The 19,468-nt window shown below is 40.3% G+C and overlaps 1 protein-coding gene across 3 annotated transcripts in view; it reads right to left on the reverse strand.

The window, feature by feature from the left end:
• LOC147576036 (uncharacterized) overlaps positions 1-19,468 on the reverse strand; it is an 80,615-nt gene that overhangs the window by 59,493 nt on the left and 1,654 nt on the right. For all 3 annotated transcript variants that reach the window (XM_086680210.1, XM_086680211.1, XM_086680209.1), the window contains exon 2: positions 17,894-18,028. The gene's annotated coding sequence lies outside the window, so the exon portion shown is untranslated. The remainder of the gene's footprint in view (positions 1-17,893; positions 18,029-19,468) is intronic.

A 19,468-nucleotide genomic window follows, 5' to 3' on the forward strand; every position in this document is an offset into this window, starting at 1 on the left:
CTAGAAAATCCTTACTTTCTCATCACCGGAATGAGTACAGGTCCAATCAGGTTTGGTGCTTTCTTTAGATGTGTCATATGAATCCAAGAATCTATTCCTGGAGTTTGGCAGCACAAGGGTTGGTTAGCAGTTCCTGATAAGAACCTTTCCAGCAAAGATAAAGAGTCTTTCTGGAGGTGTCCTTTCCAATAGACAAAATATCCAGGTTGCAAGGTATGATGCCTAAGGTCAACATCTGGGAGTACACTATGAAAAGACTGTTCTACCAAAGCATGATTATTTTTAAATAGAAGCCATTAGGGCTTTACAATATTGAAGTATATATCCTTTTATCCATTGTGGGTCAAAGGAGGCAGGGGCCAAGTGCATTCAACATCCTGTGACTAGCTCAAGGGATAAGTCCATGAGTATCAACAGGGATGGATCTGAGATTTAGAAGGACTAATAGCAGTGCTTTTGGCAAGATGGTTGAAAGTCTCTACACATTTTGCCAAATGAGTCTTAATAGTGATGTTTATGTGTCTGACTAACCCTGAGGATTAAGGATGGCATGTACAATAAAAGTCTTGTGAAAACTCTCTCCAGACAGCACAAATTTGTCAAGGCACCCAATCAGTAAAATGGGTTCCCCAATCATTATGGAGTTTGAGGGTGGTTCCCCAGGTAGGGACAACATTTTCTTGCAGAATTTGAGCTACAAAAGAAGCACTGCCCTGTCTATAAGGGAAAAATTCAGTCCAGTGAAAAAACATACAAACCATGACTAAAACATCTTTACATCCACAAGATGGGGAAAGCTGTATGAAATCTATTTGTGCAAACAGGTTTAACTGGATTATACTTTGAACAGGTGGGACAAGAGAGGTCTTATTAATGCTTTTTATGATCTTATTAATATCTCCACACAAATACTGGATCATGAACGCTATCATTTTTTCAGTAGACTAATGGTTTAATGTATGTACAATGGTAAGTAGAGAGAATTTTAGAATTTCTGGTAGGGCTGGACTGTTATTTCGTACAAACTAGAGTTTTTATCAAGCCAACAGTTATTAGATTTCCAATATTGCTTTTTCCTTTCTGGGGCCAACTGTTGGGTATCTCTTGTCAATTTTTTCAAATTATCATTTGGGGGAATATTCCTTTGGATATGACAGAGGTTTGGCTATTGGTTTCCTTGACAGCAGAGTTTTTGGTGGAAGTATCAGTGAGGTGGTTTACTTTTGCTTCTAGGGATTGAGCCTGGAATTCCCAGGAACCTTAATAATACCCAGAGCAGCCAGCAAATGTATGGTATCTAATAAATATTGGGCGGAGGAGCCATTTTAAATTTTATCCCCAATTGGAGGTAAGAATACCTCATTGTTTCCATAATATTCAAAAGTCATGAGCTACCCCAAAGACATACTAACTATTGGTATAAATGTTTGTGCTTTTACCCATGACTAAGGTAACAAGCTCAAACAAAGGCATATAACTCAGCCTGTTGGGCCAAAATAACCAAAGGTAAAGGTACTGCCTGAAAGACTTCAAAAAAAAGTTGCAATAGGATACCAATCACAATTTTTATCATTTTCATACTTTAAATAAAAACCATCAGTAAGCCATTAAGAATCCACAATTGGTAGAGGAGATTCGTATACATTGTCATGGGGAGTCAAAAAGTAATATGTCAGCATCAAGCAGTTGTGAAGGGTTTTGTTTAGATCCAAATGCATTCCTTGCTCTGAGGTCAAATGCCCTAAGTATTGAACCTGAATTTGAGCAAAGTGCAATTTTCTCTAGAGCTTTTATGTCTTTTTAAGGCCAAAGATTTTAACAGGTGGATGCTATCTTCCTGTGAAGAGGTGTGAGAAGGGGAGTATTGAAACACACTGTCTAAGTATTTTTAACAAAGTAGAGCCTGAAGAAAATGTTCTATCATCCAAATCAGCTTCTAAGGTTTGTAAAAAGTAAGAAGAACTCTGTGAAACCCTGGGGCATTACTGTCCTGGTGTATTTCCATTCTTCCCATGTGAAAGCAAAAAGACAGTGGCTATCCTTCTCAACTGGAATGCTAAAAATGTGCTGCATAGACTAATTACAGTGAAAAGTTTGCTTTCAGTGGGAATGGATGTTAGTGGCACACGGAGGTTAGGATCAACAGGGTACCAAGGGATAATAGTGCCCGGTATTGCTTGAAGATCCTGGAAAAACTTCCATCCCAAGTCATTGGCTTTTCTCACAGGAAAATAGGGGCACTGCAGAGACCAGTGCAGGGAATAGTCAGGCCTTAATTCTCATAATCTTCTATTATGGGCTTAATGCCTTGAAAGGCTTCTTTATTTATAGGGTATTGATTAATTCTGGGGAGAGGTTTTGAGGGATGTATATGAATCTTTATGGGAGATGTAGTGTTGATTCTTCCAGTATCAGTTGCAGATTTTTCCCATAGAGGGGATGGTAGCTGATCCAATAGGAACACATGATCATTGTCCCCAGCTCTAGTGCCATCAGAGATGGAGCAAACAAAAGATGTTAAAATGTCACTTAACTCTCCTGGTTGGCTATTTTGATTACTACTGTCAAATTCCAGGATTATTTCCCCCTTTTAAAAAGATATTCTGGCATGATAACTTTTCTAAGAAATCTCAGCCCAATAAATGAATAGGGGTAGAGGAACTAAGGAGAAATGTGTGGGTGTATCTCAAAGGGCCTAGATAAAAGGGAATAGGTTCAGAGACAGGAACCTGTTGAGGTTTATTACAGAACCTTACTATCTGAACTGTTTTAGCACTCTGAGACTCGGGCTGCTTTATAGGAATGGGGTTGAGCCCCCAAGAGCATAGCTTCAGTGTCAATAAGGACAGAGACAAATTCATTCTCTACCTGGAGACAAATTCATTCAATTTCTCAGCCATTTAAGAGGGAGATTTTGGAAGCACCCCTCTAGCTCCTTGAAAACCCATCATTAGGAACTAAGAGGACACTGGAAAGACTGAGTAGAGGCCTGAAGGTGTATGGAATGCTTATGTTTGTAACAACCTTTTGCTCAATGTTCTGGTGCTTTGCAATAACAACAGAAACCAGGAGGTTTTAAGTTCTCTTTAGGGCCCTTCATTTGCTGGGGCTGAAAACTGAGAATTGTTGTGGTCTTTCTTTCAGGTGAGTAATACAGGATGCAAGTGACCTGGTTTGCCAAATCCACTAGATCTGGAGTGAACATAGTTTCCCATTCTTTCTTGGTCCTTTTATCTAAAGGAGAAAGCTCCCAGTTCAGTCCATTAATAAAGAGAGTTGAGTCCTATCTTGGTGGATTCAGTGTCTAAATGAAAACAAGAATTTCCTTTAAAAACAATTAATACTCAGTTGTAATGGTCATGGACAGGTTCATCAGGCTTTTGAGGACAAGACTGAAGTTTGTTCTAGTCAACAGGCTTGGGAAAAGCTACTGTAATTTCTCACTGGAGATTTTCAGCAAGTGTTCTAGCATCTTGCCAAAAATTAGGGGCTGTTTCTCTAAATTCTTCCCAGGATGTTATTTGACTAGTTTCATCCAGAGTTTAGCCTTGACCTTACTAAAAAGCATGTGGGGTAATTGATATAAATCTGAGAAACTGGGTTGGTAAGTTTGAAGCACTTCAGCAAACCTACGGAGGCCCTCAATTAGTTTAGGAGGCTCTTTATGCCTTGCAGTTCAGCCATAGTCCAAGGAACATAAGAAATTTGGGGTTTATTTAGATCCTCAGAAGACTTAACTTTAAAGAGTCAGGTTTTAATATGTTCAAGAAAGGAAGGTGTGGGGAGAGGTTTAGAGCAAAAGTTAAGTTTGGCAGAGAGGATAGAGGTGGAGTCTGAGCACAAGGTGTCTGCCAAGTGTCTGCAGAAAAAGAAGACAGGGGAAGGGGGAAAAGGTCTTAGAGACCATTTTGACTTCTTTTAATTGTTTGCCTCAGTTAACTTAAGAAATAGTGTTTTTGTGAAGGAGGAGTTAAGATGGCAGAGAAGTAGGGGGACACTGGGCTTTCCTCGTCTCTCAGACACAGCTGTATTGAGGTCAGATTACTTGGAACACCCAGAAAATCGATCTGCAGAGTGGCAGGAGGATCTCCACTGTTGGAGGGTGACAGCTTGGCAAGGGAGAGGTGTGTGGATGTGAACTGGGGAAGAGAAAAATGATGGCGCTGTGGAAGGGAGGGAACCCTTTCTGTGGAGAGAAAGAGAGAGGCATTGAGATAGTGTGGCATTGGTATTAGCACGAGAGGAAAACCTCTCTGGAACATGGACTAGGTAGTGAGAAGTACTAAGTGTCCCAGTTCATTTTTGCAAACAGCTTTTGGAGCTCAAACTCTGAGGTTTTGGAAGTGTGTGACTTTTTCTAGAGCAGAGCTGTGGTGTGTGTTCCTGGGAGGAGGGAGCTAGCCCTGGAGTGCATAGTGGGGTGTAGAGATCTCTGGGGTGCACTGGGAGAGAACGATCCCCTTCCTGGAGTACTTTTGGAAGAGAGTTGATTGCCTCTCTGAGGACAAACGACCTTCTAGGTGCCAGCCAAAGGCCTTTTATCAGCAGGGTGGAGAGGCTCTACTTTGGAGGAAGGGGTCCACACCACGCTAGGTCCTTTAAGACTTTGGGTTGTGGAACCTAGCCATGTGCCAAAGAAAAAATGCAGGAGAGCTGTGGCTCAGGGTGAGCTACTGCCCTCGCTATTCTGTGAGAGCTACCTGAATAGTGGGGGTTGTGATTCCTGGTCCAGGCATTCGAGATTGGGGTGGCGCCATTTACCCCCAAACACCAACATGGTGGGACTTCAGGGAGCAACGCAGCAGCCCCCATTGGAAGCGGAACTGGCTTACATGAAACCCTGCCCCTTGGTGCCTGGCAACTGCTTATTTACTGTGGCAATACTGACTCTGACTCTCCTCCAGACAAGCACAGCCAGCACCCTCCATGCAACCACAGAGAGCTCTTTTTTTCTTTTGGAATTGGGCTCATAGTTTATTTGTTTTTTGTCATTTCATCTATTTTTTTTTTGGATCAGGCTTTTTTATTCTTTTCTTTTTCCTTCGTTTCCCTTTTCTTCTGCTTTTTTCCTCCATTCTTGTTGTTTGCTTGTTTGGAATCAGCCTTACAGTTTTTTTTATTCTGTTTTTGTTTGTTTGTTTTTGTTTCCCTTTCCTTTTCTCTTTTTATGGGATCAGGTTCCCCCTCCCTTTTTCCCCAGGATTGTTTCAACAAACAAATCAGAGGACACCTACTTAAAGGTCCAAACATTCCACCACTGGAAGCAGGGAGGAGCTCTCCAAAGGACTGACCAGTGGGAAAGAGCAGCCAAAATGCAAAAGTAGAGTGCACACAGAATATACCAGAAACACTTTCTGATGTGCCAGGCCCTGGGAAGTGTATGAATCCTTTTTAATATAATAGTATTCTTAGGTGCATGAAACATAATAAGCTTTTAAAACATGCAAAAGGCAGAAACTTAGACAAAATGACATGATAGAGAAATTCTACCCAAGAGAAAAGCCAAGAAAAAGTCTCAGCCAGGGACTTGCTCAAAACAGATATAACCAATATATCTAAACAAGAATTTTGAGCAACAGTCATAAGACTAATATCTGGGCTTGAAAAAAAGCATAGAAGACACCAGAGAAACCTTATGGTAGAGATCAAAGACCTAAGAACTAGTCATGATGAAATAAAAAATGCTATAACTGAGATGCAAAATAAGTTGCATACAATGACAGCAAGGATTGAAGAAGCAGAAGGGAGAATAGGTGAAATAGAAGATAAAATTATGGAAAATAATGAAGCTGAAAAAAAGAGGGAAAGGAAATTACTAAAGTATGAGGGGAGACTTAGAGAACTAAGTTATTTCATGAAATGAAACAGTATCTGTATCATAGGAATCCCAGAAGAAGAAGAGCGGGGAAAAAGGGGCAGAAGGTTTATTTGAACAATGTTTAGCTGAGAACTTCCCTAATGTGGGGGAAGGAAACAGGCATCCTAGTCCAGAGGCACAGGGAATTCTCTTCAAAATCAATAAAAACAGGTCAAAACGATGACATATCATAATGAAACTTGCAAAATACAAAGACAAAGAATTATTAGAGAAGCTAGGGAGAACACATCTTTAACCTACAAGGGTAAACACATAAGGTTAGCAGCAAACCTGTCCACAGAAATTTGGCAGGACAGAAAGGAAGTGCAGGAAACATTCAATGTGCTGACTAGGAAAAATATGCATCCTAGAATCCTTTATTCAACAAAGCTGTCATTCAGAATAGAATGAAAGATAAAGAGGTTCCCAAACAAAAACTCCAGGAGTTCACGACAACTAAACAAACCCTGCAAGAAGTTTTAAGGGGGACTCTAAGTGGAGGAAAAAAAAAAAAGAAGAGCAAAGCTACAAACATTACAAAGTATCAGAGAACATCACCAGAAACACCAACTCTACAGGTAACGCAATGACACTAAATTCGTATCTTTCAATAATCAATCTGAATGCAAATGGACTAAATGCTCCAATCAAAATATAGGGTATCAGAAAGGATAAAAAAATAAGATCCATCTATATGCTGCCTATAAGAGACTCATTTTAGACCTAAAGAAACCTGCAGATTGAAAGTGAGGGGATGGAGAACCATCATCTATCCTACTAATGGGCATCAAAAGAAATCTGGAGTAGCCATACTTATATCAGACATATTTTTAAAAATTTTTTTTAATGTTGATTTTTTTTTTGAAAGAGAGAGAAAGAGTACAAGTGGGGGACGGGCAGAGAGAGAGGGAGACACAGAATCCGAAGGCTGTAGGCTCTGAGCTGTCATCATAGAGCCCAATTTGGGGCTTGAATCCATGAACTGTAAGATCATGACCTGAGCTGAAGTCAGACACTTAACAAAGCCACCCAGGCACCCCAGACAAACTATATTTTATTTTACTTAAAATTTTTTTTAATGTTTATTTATTTTTGAGAGACAGAGAAAGAGCACGAGCAGGGGAGGGGCAGAGAGAGAGGGAGACACAGAATCTGAAGCAGGCTCCAGGCTCCAAGCTGTCAGCACAGGGCCTGATGTGGGGCCTGAACCCATGAACTGTGAGATCATGACCTGAGCTGAAGTCAAATGCTCAACCAACTGAGCCACCCAGGCGCCCCTGGGAGAAACTTTTTTTTAAAACAAAGACTATAATAAGAGATGAAGAAGGGCATTATATCATTTTTAAGGGGTGTGTCCATCAAGATCTAATAATTGTAAATATTTATGCCCCCATTTTGAAAGCACTCAAATATATATACCAATTAATCATAAACAAAAAGAAAATTGATAATAATACCACAATAGTAGGAGACTTTACTACCTTACTTACAGCAATGAACATATCATCTAAGCATAAAATCAACAAGGAAACAAAGGCTTTGAATGACACACTGGACAGATGGACTTAACTGATATATTCAGAACATTTCATCCTAAAGCAGCAAAATACACATTCTTCTTGAGTGCAATGCACATGGAACATTCCCCAGAATAAATCACATACTGGGTCACAAATCATCCCTCAACAGGTACACAAGGATTGAGATCATACCATGCATATTTTCAGATCACAATACTATGAAACTTGAAATCAACCACAAGAAAAAATTTGGAAAGCCCTCACAGACATGGAAGTTAATGAATATGCTACTAAAGAATGAATGGATTCACCAGGAAATTAAAGAAGAAATAAAAAAAACATGGAAGCAAATGAAGATAAAACAAGACAGTCCAAACACTCTGGAATGCAGCAATGGAAGTCCTAAGAGGAAACTACATTGCAATTCAGACCTATCTCAAGAAGCAAGGAAGGTCCTATATACACAACCTCACCTTGCAACTAAAGGAGCTAGAAAAGGAGCAACAAATAAAGGCAAAAGCCAGCAGAAGAAAGGAAATATTAAAGATGAGAGCATAAATAAACTATAAAAACAAACAAAAAAACAACCTGGTAGAAAAAAATCAATGAAACTAAAAGTTGGTTTTTTGAAAGAATAAACAAAATTGATAATGTCCTAGCCAGACTTCTCAAAAAGAAAAAAATGAGAGGATGCAAATAGATAAAATCATGAATGAAAGAGGATAGATCACAACCAACACCACAGAAACGCAAACAATTATAAGAGAATATGATGAAAAATTATATGCAAACTAACTGGACAATCTGGAAAAAATGACAAATTATTAGAAACTCACACACTACCAAAACTCGAACAGGAAGAAACAGAAAATTTGAACAGGCTCATAACCAGCAAAGAAATTAATCAGTTATCAAAAATCTCCCAACAAATAAGAGTCTTAGGCCAGATGGCTTCCCAGGGGAATTCTGCCAGATATTTAAAGAAGACTTAATATCTATTCTCATCAAACTGTTCCAAAAAATAGAAATGGAAGGAAAGTTTCCACACTCATTGTATGAAGCCAGCATTAACTTGATTCAAAAACTGGACAAAGGTCCCACCAGAAAGGAGAATTACAGGCCAATATCCCTGATGAACCAGGATGAAAAAAATTCTCAACAAGATACTAGCAAATTGAATGCAACAGAACAGTAGAAGAATTATTCACCATGATCAAGTGGGATTTATTCCTGGTCTCAGGGATGGTTCAATATTTGCAAATCAATCAATGTTATACACCACATTAATGAAAGAAAGGATAAGAACCATATGATTCTGTCAATATGATGGAGGAAAAGCATTTGGCAAAATACAGCATCCTTTCTTGATAAAAACCTTCAAGAAAATATGGATAGAAGGAATATACCTCAACATCACAAAAGCCATATATGAAAGGCCCACAGCTAAAATCATCCTCAGTGAGGAAAAACAGAGTTTTTCCCCTAAGGTCAGGTATATGGCAGGGATGTCCACTCTCACCACTGTTGTTCAACATAGAACTGGATGTCCTAGCCTCAGCAGTCAAACAAAAAGAAATATAATACAACCAAATTGGCAAGGAAAAAGTCAAACTTTCACTCTTTGCAAATGACATGGAAAACTCGAAGGACTCCACCAAAAAACTGCTGATACATGAATTCATCAGCTACAGGATATAAAATTAATGTACAGAAATCAGTTGCATTTCTATACACCAATAAGGAAGCAGCAGAAAGAGGTATCAAGGAATCAGTCTGATTTATAATTGCACCAAAAACCATAAGATACCTAGGAATAAACCTAAAGAGGCAAAAGAGCTGTATGCTGAAAACTATAGAAAGCTTATGAATGAAATTGAAGAAGACACACAGAAGTGGAAAACCATTCCATGCTCATTGAATGGAAGAACAAATATTACTAAAATGTCGATACTACCCAAAGCAATTTACACAGTCAATGCAATCCCTATAAAAATAACACCAGGAGAGAGAGGGAAGATGGCGGCGTAGGAGGACGCTGGGCTCACCGCACGTCCTGCTGATCACTTAGATTCCACCTACACCTGCCTAAATAACCCAGAAAACCACCAGAGGATTAGCAGAACGGAGTCGCCGGAGCCAAGCGCAGACGAGAGGCCCACGGAAGAGGGTAGGAAGGGCGGCGAGGCGGTGCGCGCTCCACGGACTGGCGGGAGGGAGCCGGGGCGGAGGGGTGGCTCGCCGGCCAAGCAGAGCCCCCGAGTCTGGATTGCAAAAAGCGGAGGGGCCTGACGGACTGTGTTCCGACAGCAAGCGCGACTTAGCGTCTGGGAGGTCATAAGTTAACAGCTCTGCTCAGAAAGCGGGAAGGCTGGAGGACAAAGGGAAGGAGAGCTGCTGAGCCCCCTGACGACAGAGCTCAGTTTGGTGGGGAACAAAGGCGCTTGCCAGCGCCATCTCCCCCGCCCATCCCCCAGCCAAAATCCCAAAGAGAACCAGTTCCTGCCAGGGAACTTGCTCGCTCCGCGCGCAAACACCCAACTCTGCGCTTCTGCGGAGCCAAACCTCCGGCAGCGGATCTGACTCCCTCCTGCTGCCACAGGGCCCCTCCTGAAGAGGATCACCTAAGGAGAAGCAAGCTAAGCCTGCCCCTCCTGCCCCTGTGCACCTTGCCTACCCACCCCAGCTAAGACGCCAGATCTCCAGCATCACAAGCCTGGCAGTCTGCAAGTAGCCCAGACAGGCCACCCCACCCCACAGTGAATCCCGCCCATAGGAGAGGGGAAGAGAAGGCATGCACCAGTCTGACTGTGGACACAGCGGTGGGCTGGGGGCAGACATCAGGTCTGACTGCGGCTCCGCCCACCAACTCCAGTTATACACCACAGCACAGGGGAAGTGCCCTGCAGGTCCTCACCACGCCAGGGACTATCCAAAATGACCAAGCGGAAGAATTCCCCTCAGAAGAATCTCCAGGAAATAACAACAGCTAATGAGCTGATCAAAAAGGATTTAAATAATATAACAGAAAGTGAATTTAGAATAATAGTCATAAAATTAATCGCTGGGCTTGAAAACAGTATAGCGGACAGCAGAGAATCTCTTGCTACAGAGATCAAGGGACTAAGGAACAGTCACGAGGAGCTGAAAAACGCTTTAAACGAAATGCATAACAAAATGGAAACCACCACAGCTCGGATTGAAGAGGCAGAGGAGAGAATAGGTGAACTAGAAGATAAAGTTATGGAAAAAGAGGAAGCTGAGAAAAAGAGAGATAAAAAAATCCAGGAGTACGAGGGGAAAATTAGAGAACTAAGTGATACACTAAAAAGAAATAATATACGCATTATTGGTATCCCAGAGGAGGAAGAGAGAGGGAAAGGTGCTGAAGGGGTACTTGAAGAAATAATAGCTGAGAACTTCCCTGAACTGGGGAAGGAAAAAGGCATTGAAATCCAAGAGGCACAGAGAACTCCCTTCAGACGTAACTTGAATCGATCTTCTGCACGACATATCATAGTGAAACTGGCAAAATACAAGGATAAAGAGAAAATTCTGAAAGCAGCAAGGGGTAAACGTGCCCTCACATATAAAGGGAGACCTATAAGACTCGTGACTGATCTCTCTTTTGAAACTTGGCAGGCCAGAAAGAATTGGCACGAGATTTTCAGTGTGCTAGACAGAAAAAATATGCAGCCGAGAATCCTTTATCCAGCAAGTCTGTCATTTAGAATCGAAGGAGAGATAAAGGTCTTCCCAAACAAACAAAAACTGAAGGAATTTGTCACCACTAAACCAGCCCTACAAGAGATCCTAAGGGGGACCCTGTGAGACAAAGTACCAGAGACATCACTACAAGCATAAAACATACAGACATCACAATGACTCTAAACCCATACCTTTCTATAATAACACTGAATGTAAATGGATTAAATGCGCCAACCAAAAGACTTAGGGTATCAGAATGGATAAAAAAACAAGACCCATCTATTTGCTGTCTACAAGAGACTCATTTTAGACCTGAGGACACCTTTAGATTGAGAGTGAGGGGATGGAGATCTATTTATCATGCTACTGGAAGCCAAAAGAAAGCTGGAGTAGCCATCCTTATATCAGACAAACTAGACTTTAAATTAAAGGCTGTAACAAGAGATGAAGAAGGACATTATATAATAGTGACAGGGTCTATCCATCAGGAAGAGCTAACAATTATAAATGTCTATGCGCCGAATACCGGAGCGCCCAAATATATAAAACAATTACTCATAAACATAAGCAACCTTATTGATAAGAATGTGGTAATTGCAGGGGACTTTAACACCCCACTTACAGAAATGGATAGATCAACTAGACACACGGTCAATAAAGAAACAAGGGCCCTGAATGAGACATTGGATCAGATGGACTTGACAGATATATTTAGAACTCTGCATCCCAAAGCAAGAGAATATACTTTCTTCTCGAGTGCACATGGAACATTCTCCAAGATAGATCATATACTGGGTCACAAAACAGCCCTTCATAAGTTTACAAGAATTGAAATCATACCATGCATACTTTCAGACCACAATGCTATGAAGCTTGAAATCAACCACAGAAAAAAGTCTGGAAAACCTCCAAAAGCATGGAAGTTAAAGAACACCCTACTAACGAATGAGTGGGTCAACCAGGCAATTAGAGAAGAAATTAAAAAATATATGGAAACAAACGAAAATGAAAATACAACAATCCAAACGCTTTGGGATGCAGCGAAGGCAGTCCTGAGAGGAAAATACATTGCAATCCAGGCCTATCTCAAGAAACAAGAAAAATCCCAAATACAAAATCTAACAGCACACCTAAAGGAAATAGAAGCAGAACAGCAAAGGCAGCCTAAACCCAGCAGAAGAAGAGAAATAATAAAGATCAGAGCAGAAATAAACAATATAGAATCTAAAAAAACTGTAGAGCAGATCAACGAAACCAAGAGTTGGTTTTTTGAAAAAATAAACAAAATTGACAAACCTCTAGCCAGGCTTCTCAAAAAGAAAAGGGAGATGACCCAAATAAATAAAATCATGAATGAAAATGGAATTATTACAACCAATCCCTCAGAGATACAAACAATTATCAGGGAATACTATGAAAAATTATATGCCAACAAATTGGACAACCTGGAAGAAATGGACAAATTCCTGAACACCCACACTCTTCCAAAACTCAATCAGGAGGAAATAGAAAGCTTGAACAGACCCATCACCAGCGAAGAAATTGAATCGGTTATCAAAAATCTCCCAACAAATAAGAGTCCAGGACCAGATGGCTTCCCAGGGGAGTTCTACCAGACGTTTAAAGCAGAGATAATACCTATCCTTCTCAAGCTATTCCAAGAAATAGAAAGGGAAGGAAAACTTCCAGACTCATTCTATGAAGCCAGTATTACTTTGATTCCTAAACCAGACAGAGACCCAGTAAAAAAAGAGAACTACAGGCCAATATCCCTGATGAATATGGATGCAAAAATTCTCAATAAGATACTAGCAAATCGAATTCAACGGCATATAAAAAGAATTATTCACCATGATCAAGTGGGATTCATTCCTGGGATGCAGGGCTGGTTCAACATTCGCAAATCAATCAACGTGATACATCACATTAACAAAAAAAAGGAGAAAAACCATATGATCCTGTCAATCGATGCAGAAAAGGCCTTCGACAAAATCCAGCACCCTTTCTTAATAAAAACTCTTGAGAAAGTCGGGATAGAAGGAACATACTTAAAGATCATAAAAGCCATTTATGAAAAGCCCACAGCTAACATCATCCTCAACGGGGAAAAACTGAGAGCTTTTTCCCTGAGATCAGGAACACGACAGGGATGCCCACTCTCACCGTTGTTATTTAACATAGTGCTGGAAGTTCTAGCAACAGCAATCAGACAACAAAAGGAAATCAAAGGCGTCAAAATTGGCAAAGATGAAGTCAAGCTTTCGCTCTTTGCAGATGACATGATATTATACATGGAAAATCCGATAGACTCCACCAAAAGTCTGCTAGAACTGATACATGAATTCAGCAAAGTTGCAGGATACAAAATCAATGTACAGAAATCAGTTGCATTCTTATACACTAACAATGAAGCAACAGAAAGACAAATAAAGAAACTGATCCCATTCACAATTGCACCAAGAAGCATAAAATACCTAGGAATAAATCTAACCAAAGATGTAAAGGATCTGTATGCTGAAAACTATAGAAAGCTTATGAAGGTAATTGAAGAAGATTTAAAGAAATGGAAAGACATTCCCTGCTCATGGATTGGAAGAATAAATATTATCAAAATGTCAATACTACCCAAAGCTATCTACACATTCAATGCAATCCCAATCAAAATTGCACCAGCATTCTTCTCGAAACTAGAACAAGCAATCCTAAAATTCATATGGAACCACAAAAGGCCCCGAATAGCCAAAGGAATTTTGAAGAAGAAGACCAAAGCAGGAGGCATCACAATCCCAGACTTTAGCCTCTACTACAAAGCTGTCATCATCAAGACAGCATGGTATTGGCAGAAAAACAGACACATAGACCAATGGAATAGAATAGAAACCCCAGAACTAGACCCACAAACGTATGGCCAACTCATCTTTGACAAAGCAGGAAAGAACATCCAATGGAAAAAAGACAGTCTCTTTAACAAATGGTGCTGGGAGAACTGGACAGCAACATGCAGAAGGTTGAAACTAGACCACTTTCTCACACCATTCACAAAAATAAACTCAAAATGGATAAAGGACCTGAATGTGAGACAGGAAACCATCAAAACCTTAGAGGAGAAAGCAGGAAAAGACCTCTCTGACCTCAGCCGTAGCAATCTCTTACTCGACACATCCCCAAAGGCAAGGGAATTAAAAGCAAAAGTGAATTCCTGGGACCTTATGAAGATAAAAAGCTTCTGCACAGCAAAGGAAACAACCAACAAAACTAAAAGGCAACCAACGGAATGGGAAAAGATATTTGCCAATGACATATCGGACAAAGGGCTAGTATCCAAAATCTATAAAGAGCTCACAAAACTCCACACCCGAAAAGCAAATAACCCAGTGAAGAAATGGGCAGAAAACATGAATAGACACTTCTCTAAAGGAGACATCCGGATGGCCAACAGGCACATGAAAAGATGTTCAGCGTCGCTCCTTATCAGGGAAATACAAATCAAAACCACACTCAGATATCACCTCACGCCAGTCAGAGTGGCCAAAATGAACAAATCAGGAGACTATAGATGCTGGAGAGGATGTGGAGAAACGGGAACCCTCTTGCACTGTTGGTGGGAATGCAAATTGGTGCAGCCGCTCTGGAAAGCAGTGTGGAGGTTCCTCAGAAAATTAAAAATAGACCTACCCTATGACCCAGCAATAGCACTGCTAGGAATTTATCCAAGGGACACAGGAGTACTGATGCATAGGGGCACTTGTACCCCAATGTTCATAGCAGCACTCTCAACAATAGCCAAATTATGGAAAGAGCCTAAATGTCCATCAACTGATGAATGGATAAAGAAATTGTGGTTTATATACACAATGGAGTACTACGTGGCAATGAGAAAAAATGAAATATGGCCTTTTGTAGCAACGTGGATGGAACTGGAGAGTGTGATGCTAAGTGAAATAAGCCATACAGAGAAAGACAGATACCATATGGTTTCACTCTTATGTGGATCCTGAGAAACTTAAGAGAAACCCATGGGGGAGGGGAAGGAAAAAAAAAAAAGCGGTTAGAGTGGGAGAGAGCCAAAGCATAAGAGACTGTTGAGAACTGAGAACAAACTAAGGGTTGATGGGGGGTGGGAGGGAGGAGAGGGTGGGTGATGGGTACTGAGGAGGGCACCTTTTGGGATGAGCACTGGGTGTTGTATGGAAACCAATTTGACAATAAATTTCATATATATAAAAAAAAATAAAAAAAAATAAAACTGGGAACCAGATAAAAAAAAATAAAATAAAAATAAAAATAACACCAGTATTCTTCACAGAGCTAAAACAAACAATTCTAAAATTTGTGTGGAACTAGAAAAGACTCTGACTAGCCAAAGTAGAGTTGAAAAGAAAACCAACGCTGGAGGTATCACAATTCCAGACTCGAAGCTGTCTTACAAAGCTGTAATCATCAAAAAGGTATGGTATTGGCACAAAAACAGATACACAGATCAAAGGAACAGAATGGAGAACCCAGAAATTCATCCACAAATGTATTGTCAACTAACCTTTGACAAAATAGGAAAGAGTTATCCAATTGAAAACAGACAGTCTCTTCAGTAAATGGTGCTTGGAGAACTACTGGGCAGTGACATGCAGAAGAATGAAACTGGACCACTTTCTTACACCATACACAAAAATAAATTCAAAATTGATGAAATACCTAAATGTGAGACAGAAAACCATCAAAATCTTGGAGGAGAAAACAGGCAGCAATCTCTTGAACTTGGATGCAGCAACGTCTTACTAGACATGTCTCTGGAGGCAAGGGAAATAAAAGCAAAAATGAACTATTGGGACCTCACCAAGATAAAAAGTCTCTGCATAGTGAAGGAAACAATCAACAATACTAAAAGGCAACTAATGGAATGGGAGAAGATATTTGCAAATGACCTATCAGATAAAGGGTAGTACCCAAAATCTATAAAGAACTTATCAAATTCAACATCCCCCCCCAAATAATCCAATGAAGAAATGGGCAGAAGACATGAACAGACACTTTTCCAAAGAAGATATCCAGATGGCTAACAGACATGTGAGAAGATGCTCAACATCACTCATAATCAGGGAAATACAGATCAAGACCACAATGACATATCTCACACCTGTCAGAATGGCTAAAATTAACAACTCAGTTAACAACAGATGTTGGCAAGGATGTGGTGAAAGGGGAACCCTCTTGCCCTGCTGATGGGAATGCAAACTGGTGCAGCCACTCTGCAAAACAGTATGGAGGTTCCTCAAAAAATTAAAAATAGAAGTACCTTAGAGCCCAGCAATTGCACTACTAGGTATTTATCCAAAGGATACAAAAATGCTGAATTGATATGGTACTTGCACCCTAATGTTTATAGCAGAACTATCAACAATATCCAAATTATGAAAAGACCCCAAATGTCAATTTACTGATGAATGGGTAAAGAAGATATGCCATATATATATATATACATATACGTATATACATATACATATACATGTATATATGTATATATATACATACATACACACACACACAATGAAATATTACTTGGTGATGAAAACGAATGAAATCTTGCCATTTGGAACAATGTGGGTGGAAATAGAGTGTATTATGTCAAGAAAAATAAGTCCATCAGAGGAAGACAAATATTTTATGATTTCACTCACATGTGGAATTTAAGAAACCCAACAGATGAACAAAAGAGAAATTAAGGAAAAATAGGAAAGAGGGAGGGAGGGAGAAAACAGAGGGAGACAAACCACAAGAGACTCTTAAAGAGAAAAAGTTGAGGGTTGCTGGAAGGGAGGTAAGTGGGGGGATGAGCTAAATGGTGATGGGTATTAAGGAGGGTACCTGTTAGAATGAGCACTGGGTGTCATATGTAGGAGATGAATCACTGGATTCTACTCCTGAAACCAATACTACACTGTATGTCAACTAACTTGAAATTAAATAAATAAATAAAAGTAAAAATTAAAAAATAAAAGAAAAAATAAAATACTATGCACATATATACTTATGTATACATTGATTAACTTTGGAAAGAAACAGAGGGGTTTGTAACTGAGGCTGCCTTCCAGGAAGGGAACTGGGCAGGTGTAGTGGCGGGGAGACTTCTTTTTCATTGCATACCCTCTGTAACTTTTGAATTTTGTATATATTATGTATCAAAATGAATTTTTGATTAGGAGTAAATGAATTAAAACACCCCCCAAAAAGACAGAGGCAAACTTAGAATCCTGAAAATGTTTGGAAGTTTCAAGATACCAGTTAAAACAGACATCCCATTCAATTTGCTTGTTTGTTTTCATTTGTTTTTGTTAGCTGAAGCCATGACTTTCTAATTTAATTTTGAAAAAAACAAGTGTGGGAGACTGAAAATTCCCCACAGTGGTCGATGCAGTTCTAAATTACTTTTGGTTAAGTTGGTCCACTTAGTTATAAATGTGCATGAGGAGGCACCACAGATCTTAAATCTAAAGTCCCAGTGGTGGTGGGGAAAGTCTCAAAGCATTTTGATGACTGGGATCCCATTCTTGGAGGGTTTGTTGTTGTTGTTGTTGTTGTTAATCTAGAGCAAAAAGAACAATTTCTAAATGGTGCAGTTTCAATAGGAATGGGCTAGTTCCCAAAGGAATCAGACCAAAGGCCAGTACAGTTCAATAGCAATAGTCCATTTCCAAAAACGTGTCAGGCCAAAGGCTATACTCACAGAAAGGACAAAGCCTGAAAACAGATTCTGAATAAAACCAGGAGAACTCATACACAGAGAGTGGAGCACAAAATCCAGGAGAAAACTTACCCTCAAACTCCAGGGTTGGCAAGAAAGCAGTGAGTCCAATTAGCTCTGGGGGTACCACCATCTGTTTGCTCACCAGCCTTGGAATTGTTGGGGGTCTTCTCCAGATCCCACTTCTGATCACCAATTATTGTTAACCTTAGAAATAAAACTGGCAGGGGGCGCCTGGGTGGCGCAGTCGGTTAAGCGTCCGACTTCAGCCAGGTCACGATCTCGCGGTCTGTGAGTTCGAGCCCCGCGTCAGGCTCTGGGCTGATGGCTCAGAGCCTGGAGCCTGTTTCCGATTCTGTGTCTCCCTCTCTCTCTGCCCCTCCCCCGTTCATGCTCTGTCTCTCTCTGTCCCAAAAATAAATAAACGTTGAAAAAAAATTAAAAAAAAAAAAGAAATAAAACTGTCAGTTATTTTACCAGGAATAGCAGAGAACTGCAACTTGGAACAGGCAAGCTACTGCAAAACCACAGGCAAATCCTGAGAACAAAGGAGAGGACTGCTCTTTAAATAGAGGAAAAGGGAAGTTTGGAGGGCTGTTATAAAAAAAAAAAAAGTCACTGGAGTAAACTGGGAATCTGAAGTATAGTGAGTTTCCATTGGCTGAGTTGAGACAGTCTTTCATTGGCAGGGCTGTTGCTGGGGAAGGAGGAAAACCTTTCTTCCTCCTGTCAGCATAGTAAAGGAGTTGTGGACTTTCTCTTCCTGTGGAGTCTGAAACTGAGGAGGAGAGGTAGGGCCTGAGAGCTCCCCCTGTTGGCCTTTTCAATTAAAAAATTTTTTTTTAAAAATTTTTAGTATAATTTATTGTCAAATTGTCTAACACACAGTGTGTAAAGTGTGCTCTTGGTTTTTGGGGTAGATTCCATGTTGGCCTTCTGACTCCATCTCGGTAAGGTTTTCTTTTCACAATGTTTCGATTTCCTTGCTGTTCTTCTCATTTTGTTCATGTATTGTTTTTCCTAATTTTGTTTAGTTTTGTGGCTGTGTGTTCATGTAGTTCACTAAAGTTCTTTAAAATGATTATTCTGAATTCTCTGCCATAAAGTTCATATATCTCCATTTCTTTAAAGTCAGTTACTGGAACTTTATTAGTTTGTACTCACTGTGTCATGTTTACCTGATTGTGATTTTCAGATTCATTGTGTTGGTATGTACACATTTGACTAAACAGTCTCTTAGTCCTGACTTTACAAGTTTGCTCCGGCAGACACAGTTCTTCACAAGTCAGCTCAGCTTGAGGTTCTGGAAGGGTCAGTAGACAGTGTATTTGAGTAAGTGGGGCTTGCTATCAGGCTTTCTATTTGGGTGAGGCCACTGTCCAAGCCCTGAGGTCAGTGGATTGATACTGGCTGGGAACAGTCGGATAGCACTGTTTTCTTGATTCCATGCACCAGTGTGGTTGTAGAATGGGCTCTGTAGTTGCCCAAGTTCTCTGGTCAGACTGCCTAGTGCTCTACTCAGTAGCATGTGGGGCCATGAACCCATTTCCCTCTCTAGGCAGGACAGCAGAACAGACTCCAAGATGGTTCATTGGTTATACACAAAAATCAGGCAGAACTGCCCACGAAGTTCTCTGGCCAGATAGG

This window comes from Puma concolor, chromosome D2, assembly GCF_028749965.1.
Source record: "Puma concolor isolate L17-30 chromosome D2, mPumCon1.1.hap2, whole genome shotgun sequence".
Lineage (NCBI taxonomy): Eukaryota > Metazoa > Chordata > Mammalia > Carnivora > Felidae > Puma > Puma concolor.